Source organism: Talpa occidentalis, unplaced genomic scaffold (genome assembly GCF_014898055.3).
Source record: "Talpa occidentalis isolate TD23 unplaced genomic scaffold, MPIMG_talOcc4v2.1 talOcc4.3, whole genome shotgun sequence".
In the NCBI taxonomy this organism is placed as follows: Eukaryota; Metazoa; Chordata; class Mammalia; order Eulipotyphla; family Talpidae; genus Talpa; species Talpa occidentalis.
Genome location: NW_023603184.1, coordinates 40,876,711 through 40,894,930, shown reverse-complemented (window position 1 = coordinate 40,894,930; position 18,220 = coordinate 40,876,711). Strand labels below are relative to the sequence as shown.

The 18,220-nt window shown below is 54.1% G+C and overlaps 1 long non-coding RNA gene across 2 annotated transcripts; it reads left to right on the top strand.

The window, feature by feature from the left end:
- The first annotated feature begins 8,493 nt into the window (after window positions 1-8,493).
- On the top strand, window positions 8,494-17,109 carry LOC119254702 (uncharacterized). Of its 2 annotated transcripts, none has more exons than XR_008553510.1 (4): window positions 8,494-8,696; window positions 11,231-11,447; window positions 13,013-13,122; window positions 16,091-17,109. It is a non-coding gene; the product is annotated as an uncharacterized LOC119254702 (long non-coding RNA). The 2 variants fall into 2 exon arrangements; XR_005127320.2 differs by having other exon boundaries at window positions 11,198-11,447.
- Window positions 17,110-18,220: the final 1,111 nt, after the last annotated feature.

Here is an 18,220-nt window from a genome sequence, read left to right as displayed (position 1 = left end):
GGGGAACCCCGGGGCTGGTAGGGGTAGAGTGGAGAGAGTGAGGGGCAGGAGCTGGACAGGAAGTCAGAGGTGAGCAGGGTCAGACCGAGGGAGCATGGGAGCCAACGCAGGCTTGGCAGCAAGGCGGAATGTGACGTGCCCTAGGCAGGGCGCTGAGCTGGGGACTTGATCTTCAACTTCTCATTTGCTCCTTCTGGCAATTCTGTCATCTGGGACTGGTTTTCTGATCCATTCCAAAGGCAGCCACGGTCCAGAGACGGAGGGGACTGTCCGAGGTCACCAAACAGTGAGGTCTTTCCCTTTGTCCTGAATCTGTGGCCGGGTGGCTGCTGGGGACAAGGAGGGGAACATGCCCTGAGACTGCTTATTTTTCCCCAGCCTCTCCTCTCAGCATCTGCCCATAAATCACTCTGACACCCCGACGAGGGGGGCACGGACAGTTTCAACATCACCTCCGTGGATGAGCAGTTCCCAGGCCCTCGAATTCCAGCTGAGCTTGTGGTTCTTGGCTGCGGACACTGGCTGCCCGGCCCAGGGCTCCGCACGCTGGGCTGAGAACACCAGGGGAGTCGTGTTTGCCCGGGGCTGGAAGGGGGTTCAGGAGAAAGGGGAGGACACACAGGGCCAGAAGATCTGTCTACCAGATGAAGGGTTGGAAACACTCGAGTCCTGCTGCCCTAAGACCCCCCCTGAGACCCCAGCCCGCTCGCTGGAAGGTCTGGAGCGCCAGAAGCCCCAGGGAAGGCCTGATCTCCCAGCTGGGGGCCTCCTCGCCCTTGGGTCACCTCCTCCCTGCCAGGCTGAGAACCCCGACTCCTACCAGAGACATCTGGGATTGTTTTAGGGCTGGCACTGGAGCAGAGGTACATAGAGAGAGGGGAGACTCTCTTCAAACTCCACTGTCCTCTGCTCCCCAACCCCGCCAGTGAGTTGGCAATACAGGGACCATCAAATACTTTTCCCCAAAAGTAGGCTGGGGGCTTTTGGGAGAAGATCCCGTGGCTTCCCAGGGCCTCTCTGGAGAAATGGGCTTCGTCGGGACAAACCTTGGGGATTTAGAGCACTTGCCCTGGATGGAGCCCCCAGTTATGCTGGGGCGGCAACAGGAATAAGCGTCCACACCGTCCACACCGTCAAGGATCAGCTGGTCTCCCACTGCTCAGCCCGCATTCAGGGCCTTGGCAGTGAGCTGAGCCAGCCTTCTCACTGCTTCTTCTCGCCGCCCCTCCTCCCCAGAGGCACCGTGCAGCATTGGATGGGGGATGCCGCCACACCCTCTGCCAGGCATGCCCTTCCTTCCATGACCATTCACCAGAGCCCATCCTCCCTTGCGGTCTGGACCACCCCGCCCCCCCTCACCCCGCATGTCACTGGGTCACACTGGATGGTGGGAGGAAGCACAGGATATGGGGGGTGGGAAATCATAGATTCTGGGACCTGCCAATCATCTGGCTCTGCCAGTTACTGAACATTTACTGGGCAAGTGTCTAAACCTCTCTGAGCTCAACTTGCTGCTGGCACACCAGGTACTAACACTTCAGGGCATGCAGGGGTGTTAGAGGAATGTGAAGGGTCAGCAGGAGTTGTCATAGCTTTGCTGATCGCTGACAATTCAACTGTTCTCTCTGCAGTGTAGCCCCCCAGCCCCCCGCTGCTGCAGGCCTGGCTGAAGCTCTAGCCGCCATCAGCAGCGGCGGGACATGTGCCACAAGGAAAGGTGATCCCGGGATGCTGCAGGGAGGATGGGTGGACCCACATTTCTCTCTTGCATCCTCAGGAATGTGAGGCTAAGGCAGGCCCTTGGCTCAATGACTGGCTGTTAGATGGCACCAGACGGAGAATGAAGCTTGTTGTCCAGGAGCCTCACCTGCTCTGAATTTGTGGGGTCCTGACCCCCCACAGCAGTTGTGCCGCGGAGGGAGCTGCCTGAGCCCAGCTCAGGTCCCTGGGGAGACTGACCTCGCGGGTCTGTAGAGGAGTCCATCCAAGCTGATTGAGGCTCCCTTGCTCAGTCAGAGCTGTTGGGACACTGGGGGGAGCAGAGGGGAGGCAAGCTGGCAAGTCTGTTGGGGGCTGAGTAGAAGGGACTCTTGGGGGGTGGCAGGGGGTAGGCAGCAGGGCAGTGGAGGGTGAGCCGAGGTGGGGGTTGGTGGGTGGCCAGCCTCACCACAGGCCTCCCCGGGGTCCCCAAATGGACCCCACAGAGGCTGCCAGTCAAGGCCTCTTACCTAATTATCAAATCGTTCCCAGATCCCCTCCCGTGGCCTGACCTCCTCCCAGCCTGAGTCTGTGAGGAAGCATTAAGCCCAGCCTGGGGTGGGGGACACTAGATTGCAGGGCTGCAGGGATCTGCCTGCATCCTCCCTCACCCCACACTCCTGATGAGCTAAGGGGCACTCTATCTCTCCCCAGCTACTTAGAGGCCCCCCAGACTCCTACCCCCTAATCTCAAGTGGGGCAAATGTTAGTTTAGGAGTCATCCCTACTAGGGGGACTGTGACTGGCTTCCCTGGTTCCTGGCTTGTTCCTCTGGAATGGGGGTTTCAACCCAGACCTCCCAGAGTCATTGAGATAGTTGTATTTGCTCCCTGGGGGGAGCTGGTGCCCCTCTCCCTATACCCCAAACCAGACTCTGGGGATTAGAGTGTAGACCATAGCAGACCACACCCCTCTGCCCAAGCCTGTCACCGGCTCTATTTGCGCTCAGCAAGTGCTCCAGTCTCCTGAGAGAATCAGCAGCCCCCCTAACTCCCACTTCTGAAGCAGCTGAGGAGGATGCGCTCTCTGCGGGCCCCCACCCCAGGAGAGCGGGCACATTTGGGCACAGCCTGCCGAGCGCCTGCTCTGAAGCGCGCCTCTCAGGGCCTAGGGGACAAAGACTCAGCTGGGGCTTTCCTGGGTCCACCACGAGCTCCTGTACAGCCAAGCCCATCTGTGAACCCCTATTTGGTGCTTCCCCAGCTTCCCAATGAGTGCACACACACACAGCCTCACACATGAGTGCACACACACCTCCACACAGACACACGTGCATCTGCCCACACGCACACAGATGCACTCATGTGCGTGCACACACACAGGGCCCGGGGAGGGGTTATGGGGAGCTGACATCTGCCCGCCAGGTGCGCTCCAGCTGTTAATCAGGGCTTGGAAGGAGCTGCTGGCCCAGCAACCCCCTGGGGAGATGAGGGCAGCCAAAGGTCACCTGAGGTTCCCACAGCCCCTCACAGTGGCCCCATGGAGCAAGCCAGCAGCCTGTCAGCCCCTCTGCTGCCCTCTCCAATTTCCAGATGGGAAAACGGGGCTCAGAGGGGCGGGGACTTAGCTGGGGCTGCACAGCAGTGGCAGGTGGGGCAGGACTCCCTGACAGGCCTCCTTGCCTTATTGGGGCCTCTTCCCTACCCCAGCTGCCTGGGTCTGCCGCACACCCATGATGGCCCGGGGCTCCCTGCCTGAAAGTGTTAGGAAAAGGATGGGACCGGGGGCCTCACCTGCTGTCTCCAGTCAAGGAGGCCACATAAAGGTGCAGGTGCTCACCTCTGTGGTGCAGACACCCTTGCACCAGCGCTGTCCCATGAAGGCAGGGGCTGCCACAAACGGGAGGGAGGGAGCTCCCCATCCCTGGGGGTGTTCAAGCAGAGTCAAGAGGCTACTGGGGAGTGAGGCGGGCGGGTCCAGCGACTGTTAAGAATCCTAGGCAAGGTATTTCTCTGCTCGAAGATTCTGAGTGTTAGTGAGCCAGAGTGACAGTTCCTCTGAAGTTTGAATTAAATGTAACCGCTCCCCCAAGCTACTTCCAGAAATTTCAGTCTCTGCAATCCTCTCAGCCAAGCCCCATGGAGCCTGAGCAAATGGAAGGGGGCTCCAATCCCTACTCTATCGGGGCAGCCAGTGACAGCCTCTCCAAGTCACAGCGGCTGCCTCTGTCAGTCAGGGCCATGACGGCAGCACATACGGCTCACGTGAGGGTGTGATGGGAATGCAGTGAAAGCCTCGGTCACTCCGTCGTGACTAGACCAGGCGCTGTGCACCTGATCCTAGCTTGGAGGGCTATGGAGGGGGAGGCAGGGCTGGGGAAAGTGAAGAGGCTGAGGTGACAAGAGGGCTGGGTGTGAGCGAGGGAGTCATGCAAGGCCGAGACTGGGGGTTTCCGGTGCCAGGCAGAGGCCCCAGGACCTGTGAGAGTGGACATGTGTTCCCCAGCAGGGCGCCAGGCGGGCACATCCATCATTGCCGGGGCCTGCCAGCCCAGGCTCCAGCCACTGGAGCTGGCGGCAGATCAAAGGGTGTTGAGGGGGAAGCCGACAGCTGAGCCAGGCCCACTGACCTCATCGACCCTCGTTGGCTGCCCAGGCTTCAGGAAAGTGGGGCTAAGAGGTGCCTGAGGGTGAGGCTTCAGGGAGGCAGATTCCAGTTTCAGCAAAGAGCTGAACTACCAGGCACAGACTGGCCAGAGGTGTGCCTTTATCATTGATTAGATACCCATTTTACAGATGAGACCACCGAGGCCCAGAGGTCTCCTTCTGCACCCACCTTCAACCACAAAAGAAGGGTAAAACCCAGAAAAACCCAGGGGAAGCACCAAGAGCGAGTGGAGAGAGGTACTGGCACGTGGAGAAGCGGCAGGGGCTCCGCAACACCACCAGAGTATGTCTGACCCAGTCTGCTGAGCTCCCCAGAACCAGGACACCCCTCTCCTGGCTTGACCTCCTGATCTCAGCACCTACAGTGGACCAGGAGCGCCTCCCCCCACACCAGGCCTCTGTGTCCCCATCCGGGAAACGGGTGGGTTGCTTTCACTGCTCTCCATGAGGTCTCCCAGCCCTGGAATGGGCCGGGGAGGACTGGCGAGGGGTTCCAGAAAGGAAAGGAGGCCTCTTCAGCTCAGATTTAACAAGCCGCCTGTTCGGTTGGAACTGATCAAAACCAGATTTGAGCTCAGCCGTGTCTCTGATTTGCACGGACTGAAGCCGCCAAGAATTCATCCCTCACTATTTCCAGTAAATAATTGGGCTCCCGTGGGGTTCCCAGGGCAGGCCGGACGTCTCACCTCCTCTCTCACAGTGAACTTGACCAGGGCAGGCGGGTGGGAAGGAGCCCCAGCCAGTTGTGCTCCTACCACACCCCCGGCTCGGCCCTGCCCCTCACGTGGTGGGGCGGCCGCCAGCTGGACCGCCAGGAAGTCTGGCCCTGTTCCCCCTCATTCACGCACTCCACGAACCTCAGCTCCACCACTGTGATGGGTGGACCCGAGGGAGCGGCCCTGGCCCTCCGCGGGACCCCCCCCATCCCCATCACTCCCCACTGTCCCGGAAGGGTCCTCTTTTGCTGGTCCCTGACTTGTAAAAAAAAAAAAAAAATGAAAATGAGGAAATGCCAAACCGGGTTCAAATAACCCAGCGTGAGCGCTGCTGGGCTGTGAGCGTCTTTCCTTCTGCCGGGGGGTGGCCTTGGAGGTGGTGCCAAACTGTGCGAGGCGCCCGCAAAAGCCCTAGGGGCCCTGCTTAGTGGAGGAGATGTTTTGAAAACACAGGGATTCCGATGAAGTGAGGTGGGTGGGGTCTGGAGCCTGCATTTTAATAAGCGTCCCAGAGGGTTCCCCCTCCCCTGGTTGGGAACTAAGGCTATAATAGAACTGTCCCGGACAAGAATTCCACCCTTACCTCCAGATTCTAATTTTGGAATTCTCGGGGCCCCTAAGTCACCCTTGTTGCTCCAGGGAAAAAAGCAAAGTAACAGAGAGTATCCATATGGGTGCTGCCATTTCACACCCACCTGGGTGTGGGGTTCAACCCCATGGAGGAGAGTTGGCAGCTGAAGAGGCCCTGGCCAGCCCAGGGAGGCTGGGCTGTGCAAGGATGGTGTGAGCAGGGCGGCTGGCCTCCTTCATGGGAGCCTCCTGGGGTCCTGCGAGGTCTCCAGCTGGCGCTGACCCTCTGCAGGGAGGAAGGCAGGAGGGGCAGGCCTGCTGCAACTCAGCACAGCTAAGCCCCCTGCTCTCATTTACATTAGATACAGGATTGAATTCATTTTGAATTTCAAATAATTTAAAAGATGGCATGAAATTTAGCAAAAGGGAGGATGCTTTTTAAAAGTTTCAGAAACCTTGTGAGGGGCTGATGACTTAGGGTCCTCCTCCTGGGTGCCACATTTGAGTTCAGGTGCTGAGTTACCACTTTTGATTCTCAGCTGCAGTTGGTTCAAACCAAGGCCTGATAAATCCTGGATGGTCCTCTGGGCCCCTCACAACATTCCCTGAATAAACTGACTAGCTAAGAGGGGTCAGGGTAGAGGGAAGCTGAGGAAGGAGGGTGTGTGCCAACCTGCTCCCCCTTCCGGGACCTGGGCTCTGAGTAGGGACTCTATTTCCTCAGGACCCTGCTTATCTGTCCTCTCCTGGGTCTCAGAGTCCCAGTTAGGGGAGGTATCCCAGGTATCCCTAGAGAGCAGGCCACTCATTCTTGACACCCTGGGAAAGGAATTTGAATGAATCTCACTCTCCCCCACCAACTGGACCATTTTGGGCTCCCCCTTCCTCCTGTGCCACGGGCCCTTCTCTGATGAGCAGTCAGCCTGGCTGGGAAAGTGACTCTAGGCCTTTCCTGCTCAGGCCCCTTGCTTGGCTCCCCGGGGAGCAGGGCCCCAACCACACTGCAGAGCTGTGCTGGAGGAGGAGGAGGGAAGGGACTCCAGCCTTTTCTTCCACCTCGGATGGACAGCGCTCCAGGAGATGAGTTGGGGGTACCTTAAAGATGGAGAGGGGATGCTCATCAGGCATTGTCTCAGTCTCATGGGTTCCCTTCTAAGCCCTTCCTTGGACTCTGGGACCCTGAGAGGAATCCCACCAGGTGAGGCCCACGGGGGACCATCCCTGGCTCTCCTTGATCCCAGACGGGGGCACCACGTGAGTAAAAGTTGGGTTAGATGCTCCTCCATATCTCAGCACCCAACCCATGCAGGGAAGGTTCTGGAAAATGTTAGCAAGACTCTAGCCTCCCCCCAAACTTATCCTGTCTACTGCAAGATGAACCAGGAGAGAAAATGTGAGGAGCAGGGAACGTTCCTGCAGGGGCCCCTGCTGAGGATAGCACTGGGGATAGAGGCTTGGTGTATAGGGGAGCTGGACCCACACAGGAGCTGACCTGCTGTGCCCCAGCACCCTTTGCCCTGAGTGCCCTCCTATCTGGGGAACCCCTCCCCACTCCAGGAAGCCTGTACTACTTGCCCAGGCTGCCAGGGTCTCTTGCCTCCCCAAGGCCTCCAAGTAGCTCCCCTGGAGGGGAGAGGTGACAGCCTGCAGACATCTGGCACAGGGCTAGCAGCAGAGCTTGCCCGTGGACCGCTCAGCTTCCAAGGGGCCAGCCTGCCTCCCTGCTTCCCTCTCACACCTGTAACAACAGGCGCGTGTCTGTGTTTCCAGTCTGTGACTTTTACTCCCTTGTTACCTCCCTAGTTTGACAGATTAATACTCGGGGAAGCCCCCGGGGATAATTGGAGGAGAGGCACTGCCCAGGCTCCCTGCCAGCTCCCCAACCAAGGGGACTTGGCTGCTGAGAGGCAGCCCCGGTTCTGCCTCATCTACATCCCAGACCTGCAGACGGATGGCAGACAAGGGCCTCGTGTCCCTGCCACCTCCCCATCCTTCCCAAGTTCAGCCAGAGGAAGTCACTTTCATGCAAGTAATTGGCCCCTGAGTGTCTGTTGGATGCAGTTCTGGGCCACCCAAGGGGAGGGGAGCTGGGCACCAGCCTGGGTACACCTGGCCCGTGCTCCTCCAATGAGGAGTGTTCCTTGATTTCATCAACAGGCCCAGTGCCACCCCCCTGATGCCACAGACCCTGACCTCTACCTGGCATTTGTGATTCCTGATCCCGAGGGGCCCTGCCTGGATATCCTCTGGCAGCAGCCACACCCAGCTCCTCATTCCCCCGGAAGGGGTCAGGAAGGGGGCTGTTGATGGACACAGCATGCAGGACCCCGCCAAGCCTGGGGTTTGGGCCCATGTTTGGGTTAAAGACAAGGATGAGCCTTGCTGCAGTGGTTCCCAGCTGGCCCCATGGCTTCCAGCCAGCGCAGCCACTCCCTTGACAGGACAGACCCAAGGGCCCTCTCCTTCCTTATCTCCCATGGTTAGATCTGTTCACAGGTGCACATGTTGGCTCCCTGTGAAAGCTCAGATCCCCCAGGGCACACTGTAGCATGCTGAGTCATGTTCAGACTCCACCCTGGGACTATTCGATTCTCATCCCAGAAATAGTTCTAGATACTTCTCACTACCTGCTTTCAAGGGCCTCTCAGAGAAAGATATGGAGTCAGAAGAACAGACTTTGTAACCATGAACCAGCCCTAAGAGCTGTGTGACCTTGGGCCAGTCACTGTCCCTCTCTGGGCCTTAACTGAAAAGTGAAGCCAGTTTCTGGGCCTATTATGATCTCATTTTTCACTCCTCTCACTTCCACATCCCACCTTATGACCTTTACACAGAGGCTCAGCAGGGTCTCACACTATTTCGCAGAGGGAAATGGAGAGTTGACACATCCGGACCATGTCTCCTCAGGGACCTTAGAGGCTCATAGCAACAGGCCTATGAAGAGGAACCAGGGCGCAGAGGGCCAATGACTGACCACAGCAATAAAAATAGCCAACATCTAGTGCCCGCTGTCCTTGTGCCATTGACCGGGCTAAATGCTGTGCAGGTAGATATTTTTTCTCATTGTTGTAAACTCTTCCCCCACCCCTGTCACCATCTCTTGTACCTGTCCCCCCACCTTGATGTCAGAAACCTCCCTTCATCATCAGTGGCTGTCAGCTTTTGTAAGTATTTGGCTTTGTTGATTCCTGCGCATTCCTTGTTTTACGCTTTTATATAAACATCAATATTTTGATTGATGTTGGGAAATATGCCGCTCCAATTACACTTTCGTGCCCCTTATAATAATAAATTGCACCCTTCACAATTGAGGTACCCAAGATTTATTGGTTATATATAAAAAAAAAACCTGGCATAGAGAAAAATGGAACTGGACTTTACCTTATTTGTATCAACACTCGCCCCTCTTGGAATCCAGGGTTTGCAGGCTCTACTGTCAAGATGCGTTGTCATAATACTACTAGATGCTCTCCATTCAAAACCAAGACCTGTAAAACTGCTCTTCTGTTCTTTCCTTACATTCTTTGACATGGTCCAGCCCAGTTTAAGGAAGAAAAGTTTCTATGAAATTTTACTGAGACACCTAAGTTTTCACGTATCTGCACCTCGCCCTTATATATTTCTCCTAACTCCTTCAATTCCAGTTCCTCAAGCCCAACCCCTGACTTTTCCACCGGGTATTATTATTTCCTCATGCATCGATCACTCCATTCTTAGTACATCTAAGTCTATTTTCTCTATTAAACAACAGATTCATGCCTGGCTACCAGTTAACCTCACCAGGCCTTGGGAGGGTGGATCATCCTTGATTTAAACTTAGAATTAAATCTAAGAGTTTTTTGGCCTCCCTGATAGCAGCTATAATCTTTCTAGTCTCACTGGCCGCTACTGCAGCTCTGGCTGCCACAGCTCTGGCAAAGTCTCTCCATATGGCCAAGGAGGTTCATCAATTTATGCATAACATCACAGAGGACCTCCTTGCTCAAGCCCGAATTGATCAGCAAACTCTTACCAGGCTCGATGCTCTTGAGTCCGCTGTCCTCTGGCTTGGTGAACAAGCCTTGTGGACTCTCTCTCTCCTGCAGCATGACGTGGGTTTTGACCGCTTATGTGTAACTAATATCACTGCCAACAATCTTACCTCCTATTTCTGGGCCCTCCAGCAACATAATTTGTTACAAGCCTTTGATTCTCCTTTGGAGGGCTCTGTTTGTGACCTTCAGGCCAAGTTGCTAAATCAGCTCCGTAAAATTCAACAAGTTTCCCAACAATCAATTGATGATCTTCTCTCATTTGCCAAACTTGCTAACCCACATATGTGGTGGACAGGCTTCTCTTTACAAACTTATGTTCAAATATTTTTATGCCTCCTATTTTTTTTCTTGTCTGCCTAGGACAATGGTAACGCCTTTACCTCCAGTCACGGCGCTGCCAACAAGCCATGGTGATCGGCCAGGCCCCTCCTCACCTTCCCCGTCTCCCCCTCACCCCCATAACAGAAAGGGGGGACATGTGGGTTCCTATGAGCTGGCCACTCATGGGCAACTGTGACCTATTTGCTACCTACACATCACAGCAGAACATTCCTCGACTCTCTACAGAGTATAGCTCCTATCACAAGGCAGGCCTGGGGACGCCTAGGCTGAAGTTGACCTGAGTATGTGACTATCTCCATGGCGGGCCCGGGATAACTCTGCCTGTGATGACATCATACTTTGCTGACGCGAACGTCTCTTGACACATGGTCACAATGTCCCCTTCCTTGTCCCTCGTAAAACTTTGTCCCCTATTCCTATCCCACCCTCCGGACCCTATTCCTCATACCATTGTGGCGCGATCAGCTTTTACTAGCCTGGATGCTTTCAATAAATGGCACAAGAACTTCTCCACAAGTAGCAGAGTCTTGCCTTGCCAACCTGCTCCTATTGTTGCTTCCCTCATGGCGTACCCACCCCAAAGTGGCAACAAAGTTCCTTTCCCAACAACCTCATTAGCAAATCTGGAGGTATTTGCTTCTTTTTGATGCAATTGTGAAAGGATTTATTTTCTTAATTTTTTTTCTTGTCTCATTTGTATGTAAAAATGTGATGGATAAAAATGTGTATATTGATTTTACAACCTTTGCCACTTTGCTGTATTCATTTGATAATCTTAACAGCCCTTTTGGTGGGGCCTTCAGGGTTTTCTCTATAAATACACCTTCCTGTTATCTGTGAATTAATGACAGTCTCACTTTATCTTTTTCAACATCAATTCTTTTTATTTCCTGTTGTGGTCTCATTGCTATAGCTAAAATCTGTAACACTAAATTAAACAGAAGTGGTGGCAAATGGGCAAACTGGTCCCGCTTCTGATCTTAAAGGGAAAGCCTTCAGTTTTGCACCCTTAAGAATTATATGTACTGTAGCTTTGTGATATATGGTCTTTATTATCTTGAGGTAGGCTCCTTCCCATCTGTTAAGAATTTTTATCAAAAAAGCATGCCGAATGGATCAAATGTTTTCTCTGCTAAATGCTTTGCATTTATTAACTCATTTAATCCTCCAGGGAGTTTGGCCATGCTATTATCCTATTCCACAGATGAGGAAAGCAAGGCTCAAAGAGGTGAAATTATTTGCCTACAGCCACACAGTTTATCAGGTGCAGAGCTTGGAGTTGAAGCACGCTGTGTAACACCCAGAGCTGTCCCTGGCAAGACTCAAACCAGCTGCGCCTGCCCAAAGCGCTCCAAATATGTCTGTTCCAGTTTCTTCCAGTCTGGAGGAGATGCCAGCTTGCAGAGTGGGATGGCCAGCAGGTACACGTCCCCTGGGGTCCCTCCACACCGAGCATTTCCCCACTGAGACAGTGATCCCCAGGGAAGGAGGGTGCTGGGGGCCGCACAAAAATTCCTCAGAGGCGAAGAGGGTCTCCCTGCCCAGGGATGGAGAGGCTGAGGGCCTGGTGTCCCTGGGCAAGAAGAGGCAGCTGTCCTGGGGGCTCTGTTAGCTTAGAACCAGGAAGGGTTTTCTATGAGAAGGTGAAGAGAAGCTCATAGACACAATCAGAAAACCCCCAAACCAGCCAGCATTATATAGCCACAGAACCAAACCCTGAACCCCCACTTCCATGTACCGTCTGGCCCTTCACTAGCTCTGTCCCTACCCACAGAGGAGAGAGGCGATCTGCCTATTGCCCTGGCAGGATCTCCTTCTCTGGTCAGGCGGGCCCTGCCAAGCATGCAGGCAGGGAGGTGACACTGGTGTCCCCATACAACTGTGTGGCCCTAGATAAGTCGCCTAACCTCTCAGTCTACAACACGGTCACCTAGCCTCTCTATTCTATCATGTCGTGCTAGTCACCAAGACCTCACAGGTGGCTTTGAGGCTTAAGCGAGAGGAAGGGGACAAGGGATTTGATTCAGTACCAGGTGCTCAGCTGCACAGTCACGTCACCCACACACCCCATGGGGGTCTGATGCAGGCTCGTTTCTGTCATCAGGCCTAGCCTCATGCTGGGCACTGGGAGAAGGAAGTCAGGCGGGTGTGGCTGCTGGGAGGTGGGACCCCAGCGTGGGATGGAGAACCTGGATACAGTGTGAATGACTCACCCAGTGTCATGGAGCAAGTCAGTGTCTGTTTCTGCAACTTTCTGGGCCTCAATGTTCCCATCTGTACAATGGTTCCTCTCTTCTGCCTACTGGAGGAGGTCAAGTGGAAGAGACGAAGGCAGGGCCTGCTGAGCAGAGCCAGACACGCAGAGGCTCTTTTCAGCTCCCACTGGGATCACCGGTCTCAGGATCCAGAGCCAGTGGAGACAGAATAACTCAGGCCACAGCACAGAATAACTCAGTGTCTCCCATCCCAGGGTGCTTGCTTGTTGCAGGCCGCGTATAGAATAGGCTGGCTCCCTCCTTCCACTCACTAGGACTAGAGATGTTGCTGTACTGAGGGGCAGAAGGGGGCCACCACCCCGTATGCATTCATGAGTGTGGTGCCTCCTCCTCTTGGAGGATCAGGAAGAGGGGTATTCTATCTCACCCCCAAAATGCAGGATGCATGCTCACAACATGCCCACCTCCTGTGCAGACCTGGCTTCCTCTGGGGAGGAAAGCGCTGCACTTGGGACAGAGTCCTGGCCCCACAGACCAGTGAACTTGGCCTGTGGATGGGGAACCAGCCTGGATGAGACAGAGAGGGAGAGACAGACTCCAGCTCCTGTGAGGTCCAGCCTGAATGCTTGTGGGCCACTTTCCCTCTCAAGGCTTCACTTTTCATGTGCAAAGTGGGGACATGAACCCTTGTTTGGTGGGAGAGCTAAGTGAGGGTTGCTGAGATGGTGTATTGAGGGCGTCCTCCATAATTTTAAGGGCATTTTTCTCAGTTCAGTGCTGGAGCCTCCCTACTGCCTCCCGACCTTCTCAGCGTTTACCTATCCACATGTTTCATGGGGAAACTGTACTGAAGGATCGAGAAGACTGCCTCTTCTTACAGGTAAGTCATTAGTTACCTCTCCAGCTGGGAAGTGAGACCCTGCAGGATTTTGGAGGAGGGTCTAGAGAATGTTAGAAGTTAAGCTGGGCCCCCAGAAGTGAGATTCTGGGGTCCCCTGAAAGCTTGTAGAGTCCAGCAGAGCCCCCGCCATCTGGAGCAGCCTGGACCAGGGCCAGACCTGCCATGCTGGAGATGAAAATGGCCCTGGGGTCTAGGGTGGGGATGGGGGGGGTGGTCTATCACCCACCGGGTGGGCGGGATGAGCTGAGTCAAAATAAATCACTAACACAGGGGTGGAGAATTCCTTGAACAGGCGCCCAGGATTATGGATGACAGAGGGGGTGGGGATGAGGGAGGCCTTAGGGGAACCGTGCTGCGACCCCCTCCCTCTCAGGCACCTCGGCCCTTCCCCCTCCTACATTAGGGGCTGTGACTGTGGCTGTCTCTAGGTGGGGGTGGGGGAGGGGGTGGGCTCAGTTGGGGGCCTGTAGTGCCCAGGCCCAGCCCCTGATCCATGTGTGAGAAACTTGAAAAACCCTGAGACCATCCTAGGGGAGGGAGGTGTTGAAAGCCGCATCCTGCTCCAGGGTGGAGCCAAGGCCAGAGATAATATCGCAGGCTGAGGAGCACTACGGCTGGTTTACAAGTCCCCACCACAGCCCAGCACTCTGCACCCCGCAGGGCCTGGGCCTGGACTTGAGCCTGAGCTGTTGGGCAGGGGGTGCTGCTCCCACCCTGGGAATGAGCCAGGTCCCTGTTTGGGGACCCACAGGGCAGGGTCAGCGGTCAGCCTGGGGAGGGGAAAGCTGAGGTCTGCAACTGTCAGATCATCTTGGGGTTCCTGCCCACACCTCTCTGGACCTGTTTCCACATTTGGAAGGTGGAGTGGGGGATCCCCAGTTCACATCTAAAGGTTTGTAAGTGCCTACAGGGCCTGCACTGGACCAGGGCACCAGGCTGGCTCTGGATTGCGCTGTCAGGCTTAGCTGTAGCTCCTGGGGCAGGGTTGGTGGCTGAGGAGTGGGTGGGTGGATGAGTGACTATTCAAGAAATAGCTGAGGGCCCATAAATCCTACAGTCCAAGCATGACTAGAGGTTGGGTTCAGCCTTTTTTCTGGCTCAGTAAGGAAACCTCACACTTCACAGTTTACAAAGGGCTCTGCATTCTCTCCCTTGACCCTGGGAGGAAGGTACAGAGAAGGCCTAATGCCCCCTGTGCCAGATGAGGAAAATAAGAAAGGCTCAGCTGAGCTTGGCACCTGACAGTCTCCCCCCAGGATTCCATGAAGCCCAGAGCAGCCAACAAGGCAGGAAATGCCACACTGCTCAGCAGATGACACCCCTGGGTCCAAGTTGGTCAATGCAGGGGATTAAAGGCCCAGTCAGGGCCAGAAATCAGGTGTCCAGCTCCCAGCCCGGTCTGCCCAGGCCCAGCTTGAGCCTGCTGTGTCTGCCATTTTCCTGAGCCCTGGCCTCATGGCAGGAAGGCCCTGCTCACAACCCTTCCATGCTCAGGAGCTTCCACAGCATCTGAAGCCCCTCATGCCTGGGCCCCACCAACCCCTGTGCTGTGCCTGCCTACTGCCCCTGCAGTGCTGAGACATGCCAGGCAGTGGACAGAGTCTTTTCTCACATATCAAATAACCTCAACACCGGCTCCCAGAGCTACTCCAGACTTCAGCCCCCTGGTGCCTCCCCACAAAACACATCTGCCCGAGGCCTGAAAATGCTGCACTGAAGGTCAACAGCCCAAGTCACCAACTTTTGTGTTGTTCCCTGGGGTGGAGAGAGGTTGGGCTTTAGCTTGGGGTTGGGTGGACCCTTACTACTTGGGTAAACTTGGCCCACTCAGCAGCCTTCTCTGATCCTTGGTTTCTTCATCTGTAAAACGGAATGATGATTCACTCCTCAGGGGATGCATGGTATTGCAAGAGATGTGAATGTACTTCACAAACTGTAAAGAGTTGTTCAAAATACAAGGAAATGTGAGGGAAGAACTGAGTGGGACTTCCCAGGGGCACAACAAAGTGGAGGACATTCCTGTGCAAAGGCCTGGAGGTGGACACCTCTGCCCAGGTACTGACTCCACACTGACAGGGCCCCACCACTGGCTCCTGGTCTGAGACATGGAAGCCTCTGTAGGGCCCGCTGACGAGCACATTCTCAGGGGACCACTCGGCCCTGGTTGGACGGCTCCTTCTCTTAGAGCAGGGATAGATCCCATCTTGTAACCTTCTAAATAACCCCAGTGAACCTCTTACACAACAAGCTCAGTGGAGGGGTCTCAGGGGCAAACCAGGTCATAGTGTCACCAGCTGGGTGAGCACTGGAGCACCCTATAAGCACCCACATCTCCTCGGGCCGAGGAGCTCAAAGTACCACCCAGCCCTCCCCAGGGCATGCCTCCATCTCCAACCTTGAGTAGCCCGACAAGGTCCAGGCAGTGGCCAGGCAAGTGCCTGGAAGTACAGGGAGGTAGGACAGGCAGAGAGGTACCAGAACGGTGCTGAAAGGGGTTGGAGGAAGCTGTTCTGGAAGAAAACAAGAGAACAATCATGGATATCAGGGACCCACGGGAGGGCTGCCCTGCCCTGGGCTCTCCCTGGCTGCTTACCCCTCAAGGTTCAGTTGGGGAGACTGAGGGCTGGCCTGGAGCCCAGCTCATCTTGGCTCCCTGGCTGTTGCCTCTGCTACCCGCTCACTGGGAGGTCCCCAAGGCAGGGTGGTGACTGGAAAGTCAGTGCAGGGATGTTGTGGGGGACAAAGCTGAGTGACTGACTCTTCAGAATACTTTGTGGAACTAATAAATAAAGCCAACATGATTGCTTAACCTATAGAGGAGGCCCAGGAGGCCCTGCGAATGAATGAAGCTAGGCAAATGAGTCCAGTGTCCTCTGCCAGCAAGGGGGCAGGGAGGCCCTGCTGTGTGTCTTTACCTTCATGACATTGGTTTTATTTGCTCTCACAGGAGCCCTGAGAGGAAACAAGTATATCCGGATTTAAAGATGAGGACACCTAAATTCACAGATGTCAAGTCACTTGGGCAAAGTCACACAGCCAACAGAGGAAAGAACAAGAACTTGAACTCAGGTCCCTGGCATCAGGAGCGTGGGCACTGGCTGGCCCTTGGACCCTCAGTTCTCAGGCCAGAGCTTCCTTGAAGACCAACAAAGCTCTCTCCCCACAGGCACCCATGGGGGGCTACTGATCATTGAGGCCTGTCATCTCTGCTGTCCTTAGAGCTCACCCTTTGGCTCTCAGTTTTTCCTCTCCCCCACAAAGCCTACCACCCCACAGCTCCTCAGGAAACAAGGGGAGCAATGGAGCTTCCAGTGATCGTTGAGGATATGAGGTCTAATTCTCTGGCTCCCTGTGACCTCCACCCACCCATAGCTTTTGGTCTATCCCTTGACTCAAGCAGAACAAACCCAACCTCCCTCTCACATCTGGAAAATTCCTACTTCTACTTATCCTTCAGGGCCTAGTCAAACATTGAGGTTTTCCCTGTCTCTAGCTCACCTCTGAAGTTCAGGAGCTCCCCAGAGAGCCTTGCAATTACCGACCTACATGAACCCAGAGCTCAGTTCTGAACCCCCTCTTCCCTCTCTGTAGTCTCCCTACTGCCACTGACCTCTTGGCTATACATCCAGCAGCAAAGTCTAACAGGCCTCTTGAATGGGACAAGTCTAACGCTGACGTCAGCGTTTCTGCAGATAAACCTGCCTCTCCTCTTCTTTGCATTATGCTCCCCAGCCTGTCTCTATTCTCCCTTCTACCCCTGAGTAATTCTGTGATCTACTCTTCTGAGTTACTCTTCTCCCTTCTGCCCCTCAGTAGCCACTGTGATTAAAAAAAAAAAAAATCCACCTTGAGGAATAATTACATATAATAAACTGCACTCATTTAAAATAAACTATACTTATTTCATAATTTTTATACAGGCACACCCCAGAGATATTATGGGTTTGGTTCTAGACCACTGCAATAAAGCTATTATCACAATCAAATGAGTGACACAAATTTTTTGGTTTTCCAGGGCATAAACATGTTACATTTCCCCACTATGCTGGAGTCTATTAGGTGTGCAATACCATGTCTACAAAAGCAATGTATGAGGGGCCTCCCTGGTGGTGCAGGCGGTTGAGCGCCGCACTGTGAAGCTGTCCGCAGCCTCTGCAGCGCAGGTTCGATCCCAGCCGGCCAGCGAGAATCCCACATGGTGAAGCAGACCTCTCCTGTCGCAGGCGCTGCTCCCCTCAGCAGGGTATTTCAGTCAGTCTGCCTGCTCCGTTCTCCGCTCTGTCTCTGGTGAATCCTCTCACCCTCCCGCGCATCTGGCCTGTACCTTGGTTCTTGTATAAATAAATAAATCTTTAAAAAACAAAAAAGCAATGTATGAACCTCAATCAAGCATGACACAGAGACAGGAAGTGAGCACACTCTTGGAAAAATGGTGCCAACAGACTCACTCGAGGCAGGTGGCCACAAAGCTCCAATTTGTAAAAACCAGTATCTGTGAAGCACAATGAATCAAAGTGCCATAAAACGAGGTATGCCCATAATTCCCAACCTACAGAGATTTTTATAGTTATTATGGCATGTTCCCCCTTCTGCCATTCTCAGGTCTCCTTCGCTTGATAGTCATATGGCCGCTCCAGCTGTGTCCTGCTTGCCACTTGCATGCACTACTTCCATCCAGCCTCTTGTTTTCAGTCTGTGTCTATGCAAGTAGAATATGTCTCTTTTCAGCCTCATAGAATTTGCTCTTTTTATACCGAGTCTGACAATCCCTGTCTTTTGATTGGAATATTTGTTCAATTTGCATTTGTTGACATGGTTATAAGCCTGCCACTTGTGATTTATCTGATCTAAGTTTTGCTCTTTTGTTTTTCCTTTTCTTCTATTTGACCTTAAATGATTTTAAAAAGTACTTTGTCTGTATTTTATCACCATTATTGACGGGAAGGTTCATGCAATCACTTCGTGCCATCACCATTACAGGCCGTCTCTCCTACTGCCTTCTTTTCAAAATACTAGCAGAGGTCATGATTCATGCATAAGATCCTTCAAAGATTTCCACTCAAGATAAAATACAAAA